We start from the raw sequence: 11,281 nt of genomic DNA on the forward strand, positions 1-11,281 counted from the left end.
GTGGAGGCACATACCTTTAATTCCAGCACTTGGGAGGCAGAGGCAGGTGAACCTCTGTGAGTTCGAGGCCAGCCTGGTCTATAGAGCTATTTCCAGGACAACCAGAGCTGATGCACAGAGAAACTCTGTCTCTAAATAAAAACCAAAGAGAAAAAAATAGAAGTCTATAAGTCTCCTTTCAAAACACAATTATACAAGTCAGGAGTAGTGGCATGTGCCCTATATTTCAGCACTCAGGAAGCAGAGGCAGATGGATCTCTGAATTCAAGGCCTGGCTTACAGGGTGAGTTTCAGGACGGCCAGAGCTACATATAAAGTCAAATAAAATGAAGACTGATAAGGCAAACTTTCTTTTGAAAATTTTAAAAATTAATAAATTTTACTTAGAACTGTTTAAAGATATAGCATCTAAACCCAGCACTGGTGATTCATGCCTTTAATGCCAGCACTAGGGAGACAGAGGCAGGTGGATCTCTGGGTTCTAGGCTAACCTGTTCTACAGAGTGAGTTCTAGGACAGCTAGGACTCACAGAGAAACCCCTGTCTGGAAAAACAAAAACAAAAACCAAACAAACAGGGAAAAAAAAAATCCTTATTAAATTTTTCATTACAAAGGTAGTGTCATGGAATTAAGAATGCAAAACTCATGCTTCAAGTATTAACTCATTGTTACACTGTATGTAACTTTTTGTTTTCAACAATGAATTTCTAACCCTCCTTGCTTTTTAATTTTTTGTGAGACAGGATCAGCGTGGCCCTGGCAGTTTTTGGAACATGCAGTGTTGACCAGACTGCCCTCGCCTGCCTCTGTGCACCCCTCCCTCCACCTACGCATTTTCAGGGGTGCCTCATTCCTTACTCATCCCGTCATTTTCCTCTTCTCCTTCAGCAGGTGTGTGCCGGTGTGGCAGCTTCCGGCCTTGTCTGAACCACGTGGGCCTGTTAATGAGCTTCCGTGGGGCTCTACTCTGCAGAAGGGAAGGAGGAAACAGACAGAACCCATCGAGACCCTGTGGTCGACATCCGGTCGCAACACACTCAGAACTGGCCCAGCAACCCTGAACCGGCACGTAGCTGTGGCGCAGGCCAGGGATCATAAAAATGCAAGTCACTTTTTAAACTGCAAAAGTCAAAATGGTTGTCCTTTTATAATGTTGAGAAATTATATTCTGGATAAGTGAAAATAATGATATTAATTTCATTTGAAAACATTCTGAAATGAGTAAGCCTTTCTTGTTACCTTAGCAGAGTCTGGGGCCAAGAAAGGGAGCCGTATCTCTTCTTAGGTCTCAGGCTGGGCCTGGGCAGTGGTACAGCACCTGGAGACCCAGTGGAGGCCCTCAGTCAATCCCCATTACGGCAAGAAAACTACCCACAGGTCTTCAGGGTTAAGAGTTAGATGGCCACAGTTGGTGTGTAGGAAGGAACTGGATGGCCAAACAAACTAGAATATTTATTTCATTTATTTATTTGTTGGTTTTTCGAGTCAGGGTTTTTCTGTAGCTTTGCAGCCTCTCCTGGAACTAACTCTTGTAGACCAGGTTGGCCTCAAACTCACAAAGGTCCACCTGTCTCTGCATCCCAAGTGCTGGGATTAAAGGTGTGCGCCACCACCGCCCAGCCAAACTAGAATTTTTAAATAATTTGTTTTTTACTGACATATACTTACACTGAAAAATGATTATTCATCTCAAATTCAAATTTAACTGGGTGTCTGACTTTTTTTTTTCTCTTTTTTTCTGGAGAATTTCAACAATAACAAACTCCTGGCTAGAAGGGCTAGAGGTGTTATTTTGTTTTTTAAAGCCCCCCCCACACACACACACTCCTAGGGATTACATTAAGAATATCTAAAAAGAAAAAAAAAAGAAGAAGGGAAGGAAGAAAGAAAAGCCAAGCCAGATGTTGATGGCTCACACCTTTAATCCCAGCATGTGGGAGACAGGGGCAGGTGGGTTTCTGTGAGTTCGAGGCCACCCTGGTCTACAGAGTGAGTTCCAGGATAGCCAGCCAGGACTGATTCACAGGGAAGCCCTGTCTTTGGGAAAACAAAACAAAACAAAACAAAACAAAACCATTGCTGTGCTTTGCTGGAAGTTTGGAGTAGGCCACACCACCATACCATTCTGTCTCCGTCGGTCAATCAGCAGGTGCCACCCATTTGCCAGTGGGTATCCCCAGAACAAGCTGAGGATGTAGCCAGAGACCTAGTCTCCAAGATGAGGAAACCGAGACCCTAGCACACTGAACTAGACAGCTGTGAGGGCAAGAAGCAGGACAGAAAGCCAGATGAGACCTGTCCCAGAGCAACAGGCTGAAAAATACCCAAGTGTGCTAAAATCACAGGTGTCTCAGGCTTGACATAGTCACAGTTGATAGAGTGAGGCCTGTTTTGGATCTGAGATGCCACACAAACCAAGCACAAGTGGGTAGTGGGGACACCTGTAATCCCAGCATTTGGAAAGGAGAGGCAAAAAAAGATCAACCATTTAAAGCCATCCTCGGGCCCCAAAGAGAGCTGGAGGCCAATGTCCGGCATCTCTCCCTTAGGCAACTGATTACACTATTTTGTAATATCACACTAACAAACAAAGAAGAGATAGAAATATTAAAATAACGTCACATTAAGATAATCACAAGTTTGTCTTTTGCTTGGATCGTGTGTTTTTATTTAAAAGTCAAAGCACACAGGCACATGCTGGATGGTGTTGGCCCATCCTCTGTGGCATACTGAAGTTTGCTTTTCACTGCAAAACATTCCCGACCAAAAAGCTACAAGCGCCCACGGTGGTCCCAATGGGATGGGCTGCCCCTTCCCTGCTTTAGATGAGACCTTGCTGGTAGCGTTGAATGCCGGCCTGCTCTCCTGCTAACACATTGGCCTTGCTTTCCTTGGCCTGCAGAGCCCTGTGGGACATAAATGCTATTATATAACCAGCCCCTCCCATCGGGCTCTCACCAGCCTTTGATCGGACTTAGAAGGTGATTACATAGCTTCATTTATTTCTTTGAATACTCAAGTTTCACGGTCATTAAAGTAATCACGGACTCATCCCAGTCTCCATGTGAGGGCCATGTCTCCTCTAACCAGGAACCGTTTCTCCTCCACTTGGGTCATCATGTCTCCCTTGGTAGCCCCCTTCCTCTTTCACCTTCAACCCTGCCATATAAGACTGCGATAATTTAAATAGCTCTTTTGGCAATGAATCATGACATTTATTCAGCTGATCTCCAAGCCATGAGAAGCTGGATCTTACACTGTTCCGAGCAAGCAAATCGCAAAGAGCAGCGCAGCGAGGAAAGGGTTAATCGGGTGAGTAAAGGCTATTTTTAAATCTGGCCCCTGTCTGCCAGGCTTGGAAACCCACCCCGTACTGCAGAAATCCTAAATTGCACTGCCCTGCACCCCACTGAAAGTCTTCAGTGCGCTGTAAGACCTCCTCAGCATGGGGAAGATTGGGGGTGAATCGCTGGAGGAGGGGCGCAGGCTCGGCCTTTGTGCTGCAGGCCAGTCGCGGAGGTCCTGCGGAGCAGGCACACAGAAACCCTCGAGGCCCGCAGGAGCAGCCCCGCACAAAAGCGCGTTACATGCTTGCAAATCGCCCCACCGCTGTTATTTTATTTACTGTGGTCTGCGGGACAATTGTTTTCTCTTTGCAAAATTTTTCAGCTTCATGGGCTTTTCTTCTCCTCTGCAGCCATGGTCACTTGTACCACGAGGTCACATAGAGAAGTCCCTGTCTCCTCTCCACGGCCCCTCCCCACCCCCATTTTCCTCAAGGAAAGGGAAAGATCCCGCCTGGGCAGGAGGCCTCGGGAGGATGCAATCGATGAGTGCCCCAGCTTTGCTTTCTCTTCCAGGGAGACGAGATTGGAGAGCTGTGTGTTTGAAATAATAACTTTTTTCAGGCTTGTCTTTGCGGTTTGCGTCTCCGGTTTTCTGGCTTTATTTGATTACTGCTGTTAAAAATGATGCCCGCCCTTATCCTTGGGGGCCTGTTTATTGGGATGAGAAAAGGAAAACGAGGTCACATACACTTCATTTGTTTCAGTTTTGCCTCTGTAAATGCATGAACATTCTTCCCCAGGAATTTTTTTTTTCCTTTTGGTTTTTCGAGACGGGATTTCTCTGTGTACCCCTGGCTATAGACCCAGGCAAGGTATTGAATTCACAGAGATCTGCCTGCCTCCCATGCTGGGATTAAAGGCATGCCACCACTATCTGGCCCCCAGTAATTTTTTAAATTCTAAAGCTGATATAAATATTATACCATTATGGTTAGACATATGTTAAGAGCTGGAGGTTTCTAGCCTGGTGGTAGTGGCCACGCACACCTTTAATCCCAGTCCTCGGGAGGCAGAGGCAGGCAGATTTCTGTGAGTTCGTGGCCAGCCTGGTCTACAGAGCGAGTTCTAAAGCAGGCTCCAAAGCTACACCGAGAAATCCTGTCTCGAAAAACCATGGGAAAATAAAAACAGTGGGCGGTTTCTTTGCTTGGAAGGTTTGAAGGAAGAAAGGCTACCAAAAGTAGTTATTTTAAAACCCGAAGTTCCTGAGGAGTGGGAAACGGCCTGCTCAATGGATAAAGGAGTTTGCCATACGAGCTGAGAGGACTGGATTTTATCCTGGAGACACATGTGGTAGAAGGGACCCCAACTTCACAAAGTCATACTCTGACCTCCTAGACACAGGGTCCATAGCATCAGTATGCACATACACACACACAACGATAATAATAATAACACATAAAATTTCATAATAAAATAAAATCTAAATGGAAAGAAACATCTGTGAATGCAAGTTCCTCTTGTTATCTTTGTGTGGGGGCTTTCCCTCCTGTTTACTTATTTTCTAGACTCTTTTTTTTTTTTTTTTTGGGACAGGGTCTCTCTGTGTAACAGCCCTGGCTGTCCTGGAACTAACTCTTTTTTTTTTTTTTTTGGTTTTTCGAGACAGGGTTTCTCTGTGGTTTTGGAGCCTGTCCTGGAACTAGCTCTGGAAAACAAGCCGGGCTCGAACTCACAGAGATCCGCCTGCCTCTGCCTCCCGAGTGCTGGGATTAAAGGCGTGCGCCACCACCGCCCGGCCCTGGAACTAACTCTTGAAGACCAGAGCTGGCCTCCAATTCACAGAGATCTGCCTTCTGGGTGCTGGGATTAAAGGCATGCGCCACCACTGCCGGGCTAAGGGTTCCTTGTTGTGTCCTTTGATTGGTAATGTTTATGTTGCTCATTGCTGCCTAACAAAACAATATACACTCTCCTAAGATTTGATTGCCTGAAACAAGCTACCATTTTCTCATTTCTTATGGTGATGCTGTTCAGAGTTAACTGAGCAACCCTTTAGTTACCTGTTGTCATCTCTGAATCTGGTTATCTGGAATGTGCCTGTTCTGGACCTTTCCTGTGGTCCCTGACACAATGCATAAGTAGGCACCGGTGATATTGGAAGCTCTCAGTAAGTCATTCTACTTGATTGGTCAAACAGAAAGTTGTGTTTCTCCTCACAGGCTTTCCTGGTGGTTTTGGTATCCCACTACACTATCACAGGCTAGAATCATCTTAAATTAAGGGGAAACACCTATCGTCTGTAGGCTTAAACTCAGAATTGGCGAGGTCCCTCTTCTGTCCTCTTCTATTGGGCAAATCAAGTCGTGAGTTCAAACCATACACCACTGCAAAGGCTGGGAAGTGTGAGGAGTTTGCCTCTTTTTGGATCAGTCCACAAAAGCAAGCATGAGACAGGAGCAAGGGTGATGCTGCAGACTCTTCTCAGCCAGCATCTCTCGGAAAAGACGCGGAGGACACTGAGGCACAGAGTCTGGACTGCCTTTGTCCTGTTCGGTAGCATATTTGGAAAATGTGCTACATTCTTGCTGGGCAGTGGTGGCACATGCCTTTAATCCCAGCACTCGGGAGGCACAGGAGAGCGGACCTCTGAACACAGAAACCCTGTCTTGAAAAACCAATGAAAAATAAAAAAAAAAAAAAAAAAAAACCAAACAAATGAAAAAAAAAGAAAACAAAGCAAAACCAAAAAACTCTGTTCTTTTATTTTTTGAGGTTATAATTCATCATTTCCCCCTTCCATATTCCTCCCCTCACTGTCTTCAAATTAATGGCTTCTTTTTCTCACTGTTTTAACACACACAAACACACATACACACACACATATTTGTATACACACATATAGACATTTTCCTAAATCTATCCTGCTCCGTCTGCATAGTGTTCCTTGTGTCTATGTTTTCAGGGCTGATTGATCATTTGGTATTGGATAATCAGTTCAAGGGCTTTTCCTCGGGGAAGACTATTTCTACAGCTCTGGGCATTCCCTGGCTGCCTGTGGTTCTTTGTGCAAGAATGAAACTCCATTTGTGGTCTTTGCTGCATTCATTTTGGTATGTCCATTCCTGTTGAACAGATTCAGCTCATATTTAGTCAGTCATGTTGGTAGGACTTTGTGGGTGACATCCTAGGGGACACAGTCTCACAGCACACCCCCACCCCCAATTCTTTGGCCTTTATAGCCCTTCTGCCCCTCTCTTCTGCAGTATTCCCTGAGCCTTAAGTAGGAGAATGTTTGTTTTTGTTTGTTTGTTTGGGGGGGAGGTGGTATGAGACAGGATTTCTCTGAAGCTTTGGAACCTGTCCTGGAACTCAATTTGTAGACGAGGCTGGCCTCGAACTCTGCCTGTCTCTGCCTTCTGAGTGCTGGGATGAAAGAACCCTCCTAACCCCTCACTCATCCTCCCCCACCCCGCCCATCCCCCCACCCCCCTCAGCACGGGAATGTTTTATAGAAGTATCCTTTGGGACCGGGCTCCACAGTTCTGCAGTTTGATGGGTTGCGATTTTCTGTAGGGCTCTCCATCTGTTACAGAGAGAAGTTTCCTCAGTGAGGGATGAGGGCTACATCTACGAGGTGAGGCTAGACCCTGAAGAAGCATGTTTTGTTTGTTACTTAAGGTTTTTGTTACTGGGTGTGCGGCGCATGCCTGTTAGCCCATCGATTGGGAAGTGGGCACCGAGAGCAGTTTAATGCTATCCTCAGCCAACTCGGTGAATCTGAGGCCAGCGCCTAGCTTTACACCTCTCTCAGGTTTACGTGAACAGCTTCTCCAGTGTTAAGTCGGAGAGGCAGCCCTGTGTGGTAGCCTAGCAGGGAGGAGTCACTTCTCGGTACCAGAGGAGCCTAGGTCTCCTCTACTCAGCTGTTTACTTGTTTTTAATGGATTCCCTGTGGTGACCAGGAAGGCAGTCAGGAGGTGTTTGAGCCCAAGTCAGAGCTCAGGAAATAGTTCTGCTCCCTGGAATGAAGACTATGTGATGAGCTTGCTTTGGATGGATGGTATGCCCAGGACAACGGAAGGAGCGGAGCCTGGAGCCGAGCCAGGCATTAGCAGCTCACTGCTAGGTGCTGGAGAAACAGCAGCTCCCTTACCTGCAGCTGAGTGTTGGTCTCTTCTCAGCAGCCTCTCCCTTCTCCCACACAGGGTGCACACTTCCAAAGAGATCCGCGTGCCTCTGCCTCGCAGTGCTGGGATTAAAGGCCTGCACCACCATCCGCGGACTCAAAGGGCTCTTACAAAACTGAATTTAGTGCTGAAATCAAAGAAACACAGGGGAGCGCAATCAATCAAAACAAGCAACAGCCAGCAGCAACTCGCCCTTGGCTTTTAAGCCTAAATATCGCTCCAGTTTTTGCCAGGAGGGAACTTTTGGGATCTCAGTTCAGTTGCTTTTCTGAGTCTCTTTTTCCACTCTACCCAGACAGGCTTTCCCTGTAGCTCTGGCTGTCTTGGAACTCGCTCTGTAGACAAGGCTGGCCTCGAACTCACAGAGATCCACCTGCCTGTGCCTCCCAAGTGCTGGGGTTAAAGCTGTGCACCACCACCACCCAGCCTTATTTTTCTTTTTTCTTTTTGTTCTTTGGTTCTGAATCTTTCTTAGCTTGGGATTCTTGGAGCAGCTGACAATGTTCGGGAAGGGGGTGACCCACCTTTTCAAAACTGGTTCCAGAGGTCTGCGCCCCAAACTCACAATGGTCAAATGCTTACATTTCCTCCTTACAGCAGAACAATTTGTTATTATTTTCAGAGAGGAAATACTTATTATTTTAGCTCACAGTTTGAGGACTTCTAGCCCATCACAGTTGAGGATTTGGCTGGCGCCAAGCTTGGTGAGTTGTGGCCGGGGCAGATCGAAACCTATTCACATCACGGAGAGACAGGAAGCAGAGAAGGCTGGATTCTCCTACATTTTTTTGTTGTTGTTGCTGTTGATTTAGGAAAGGTTTTCTTGCTGGTAAACATAATGGGTTTCTATAGTATAAGCATTAATATCCCTAATTCAAGAAAAATCCCCTGCCATAAAGCTATTGGGAGACGCAAAAGATGAATTTTACCTCTTTGTAGTCCATCACGTCTGCATCCTTGTGGTTAAGGACCTCCTCTTTGACTGTAGTTCAAAAAGGAATCTTAACCATGACTGTAGAGACCTGGGGACAGGCTCAGAGCACCCATAATGCTGTTCAGTATTGTCTGGTGTCTGAGATTAGACAAAACAAGATTTCTGCATCCCAATTTTTTTTTTCAAATAAGGTCTGAGGAAGCTCAGACAGCTAAGGATGACTTTGAACTTCTGATCTTCCTGCCTCTACTTCCTAAGTGCTGAGTTACAAATATGTCCTGTGTACACCAGGCCTGGTTCACGCAGTGCCACGGCTGAAGCCAGGGCTTTGTGCATGTTGGGTAAGCACTATACCAACTATGTTACAGTCCCAATCCCTGCCTCCTAATTTTGATTTTTTTTTTTTTTTGAGGGTTTCTCTGTGTAACAACCCTGGCTGTTCTGGAACTCACTTTGTAGACCAGGCTGTGAATTTCGATTTTTCAGAGCAATAAACTATGTTCCTACCCAGTTCACAGCAGAGGCTCCAAAGAGCACCTGTTTCTACTGAGAGATGCCTCTGTGAAGAAGCACCCCAGTAAGCTAGCAACTGATGTTCTGAGCGGTTTGACAATTTGAGCTATGTTAGAGGCTTCTCTTGGATTCTCCTTGGCCCTTGGATGCTGAAATTCTGTTGATTCCTTGGCATATGGTTGGTTCATCTGCTTGGAACCGTGAAAATGCACGTCAGGAAGGAGATATCCTAGGCTGGAGAGATGGCTCAGGGGTTAAGAACATTTGCTGCTCTTGCAGAGGACCCTGGCTCAATTCCCAACACCCACATGGCAGCTCACAACTGTCTATAACTCCAGTTCTAGGGGGTTCTGACACCTTCACGCAGATATACATGCAGGCAAAACACCAGTCAATGCTCATAAAATAAAAAGTAAATAAGTTTAAAAGAAAAAAAAGGACACGGTAATCTCTCCTTGGGGCACAATCATTTCATAATTTCTCTCTAACTTTACAGAACGTCCCAGAAGAGGTCACCGGGTTGGGGAAGGGAAAGCTAAGGGAGGGAAGCGGTAGTTTTCTGTTTTTCCCCTAGGAGGTGGAGTATGGAGATAACAAGTTTTCTATGACACCCTACAGCTAAAGGGAGGTGCACTAGTACCTGTGAAAACCAGATCCTGGAGGGGCCTCTGGGTGGGGCTTCTTCAACTTTGCCTGGGGTGGTAACAGTTGTCTGCACCAGCTGCGCAGAGGACAAGATGACAAGGTCAGATCTCTTTTAAATTCTCCTAGCTGGCCTGGTTTCAGAAAAATGATTTTCTTTTTGTTTGCCATCCTCCTACCTCACCTCTCCTGATTGTAGGTCTGGGCCTCCATGCCTAGCGTGGGTATTCTTCTAAGTGAAAAGTGCCAATTTAGAGAAGAGTTAATCTGTCTACTATTTTTTAAATGTCATTTAGTTTTAACAATTCTGTGAACCCCAGTCCAAGGCTGAAAATACCAGTTGGAAGATCACACATGAAGCTGTTTAAGAGCCTTTGCTACTCTTGCAGAGGCCTTGGTTCAGTTGTAAGCATCACAACCATCTCTAACTGGTTTTAGGGAATCTGATGTCTTATTCTGACCATTATGTCATATGGTGCACATACATACATACATGAAAAATAATCACGGACATCAAATCACAAATAACATCTTTTAAGGAAAGATCAGAAGTGAAAAAGTTGATTTTGAGGAGCCCACACTTAATCCCAAATCCAATAACTATTGGCCATTTATAGACGACCCAACAACAGGTAAGGATGTTTGTCCAAAGCCTGACTGACAACCTAACTTGAATCCCTAGATTCACTTCCCACAAATTGTCTTATAACTTCCATACATATGCTGTGGTGTGTGTGCACGTATATACACACTTACAAAATAAATACCTCACTAGGTAATAAAAATTGGAATTCTGTCATTTCACACCTATAACATAGATGCTTCCTCCTCATTCAGCAAACGTTTAATTGCACCAGCTAGGGAAATTCATGTGTGTTCCTTTGTGGCTGTTAGCTTCTAGTGGAGAATTGGTAAGTAACAGGATTGGGGTGTGGTGGTTCCATGCCTTTGATCCCAGCACTTGAGAAGCAGAGGTGGGCAGGTATCTGTGGGTTTCTATACAGTGAGACCCTGTCTGAAAAATAAAAATAAAAAGGAAAGGAAGAAAAAGTCAGTCAAAATAAGGAGTTTGACGTGGCCGTGGTAGGGCACACCTGGAGGCTGTAGCAGAAGGAACATTCAAGACCAGGCTGCGCTAAGCGGTGAGACCTGGCCATAAAAATAAACAGGATAAAGAGCTAGTTCCAGGACAGGCTCCAAAACCACAGAGAAACCCTGTCTCCAAAAAACAAAAAAAAACAAAAACAAAAAAACAAAACAAAACAGGATAAGGCCTTGCAGAGTTCACGCAAGAACAGAGTTCAAACTGATTCAGACCTGATAGTGACCATGTCCTTGAAAGGATGACACTTGAGCAGAAGGAGGAAACCAAGTGACCACCTGAGTTCCCAGCAGTGGAAAAGGAAGAACAAAGACACCTGAGGTCTGGACAATCTTGATGGGGGGGGGTCTGAAGGAGGACACAAGGACCCTCAGGCCCATTTCTGGTTAAGCCCATCTTGGCCTTACCACACAGCCTCGGGACTTCCGTGGCTCTTACCCTGTCTCAACCCGCTCTCCTCTGCAGGTTCTGTAGGTTAGGAGGAAGCTGTGGTCTTCAGGAGGACATTGGAGGGGACATAACCCTGGTGCCTCATTTCTTTGACCTCATTCTCTTGACTTCACTCAATATTTCAAAAGAAAGATCTGGACTCTAATACCCTGAGAGCCCATG

The sequence above is a fragment of the Microtus ochrogaster genome, chromosome 1, assembly GCF_000317375.1.
Source record: "Microtus ochrogaster isolate Prairie Vole_2 chromosome 1, MicOch1.0, whole genome shotgun sequence".
Classification (NCBI taxonomy): domain Eukaryota; kingdom Metazoa; phylum Chordata; class Mammalia; order Rodentia; family Cricetidae; genus Microtus; species Microtus ochrogaster.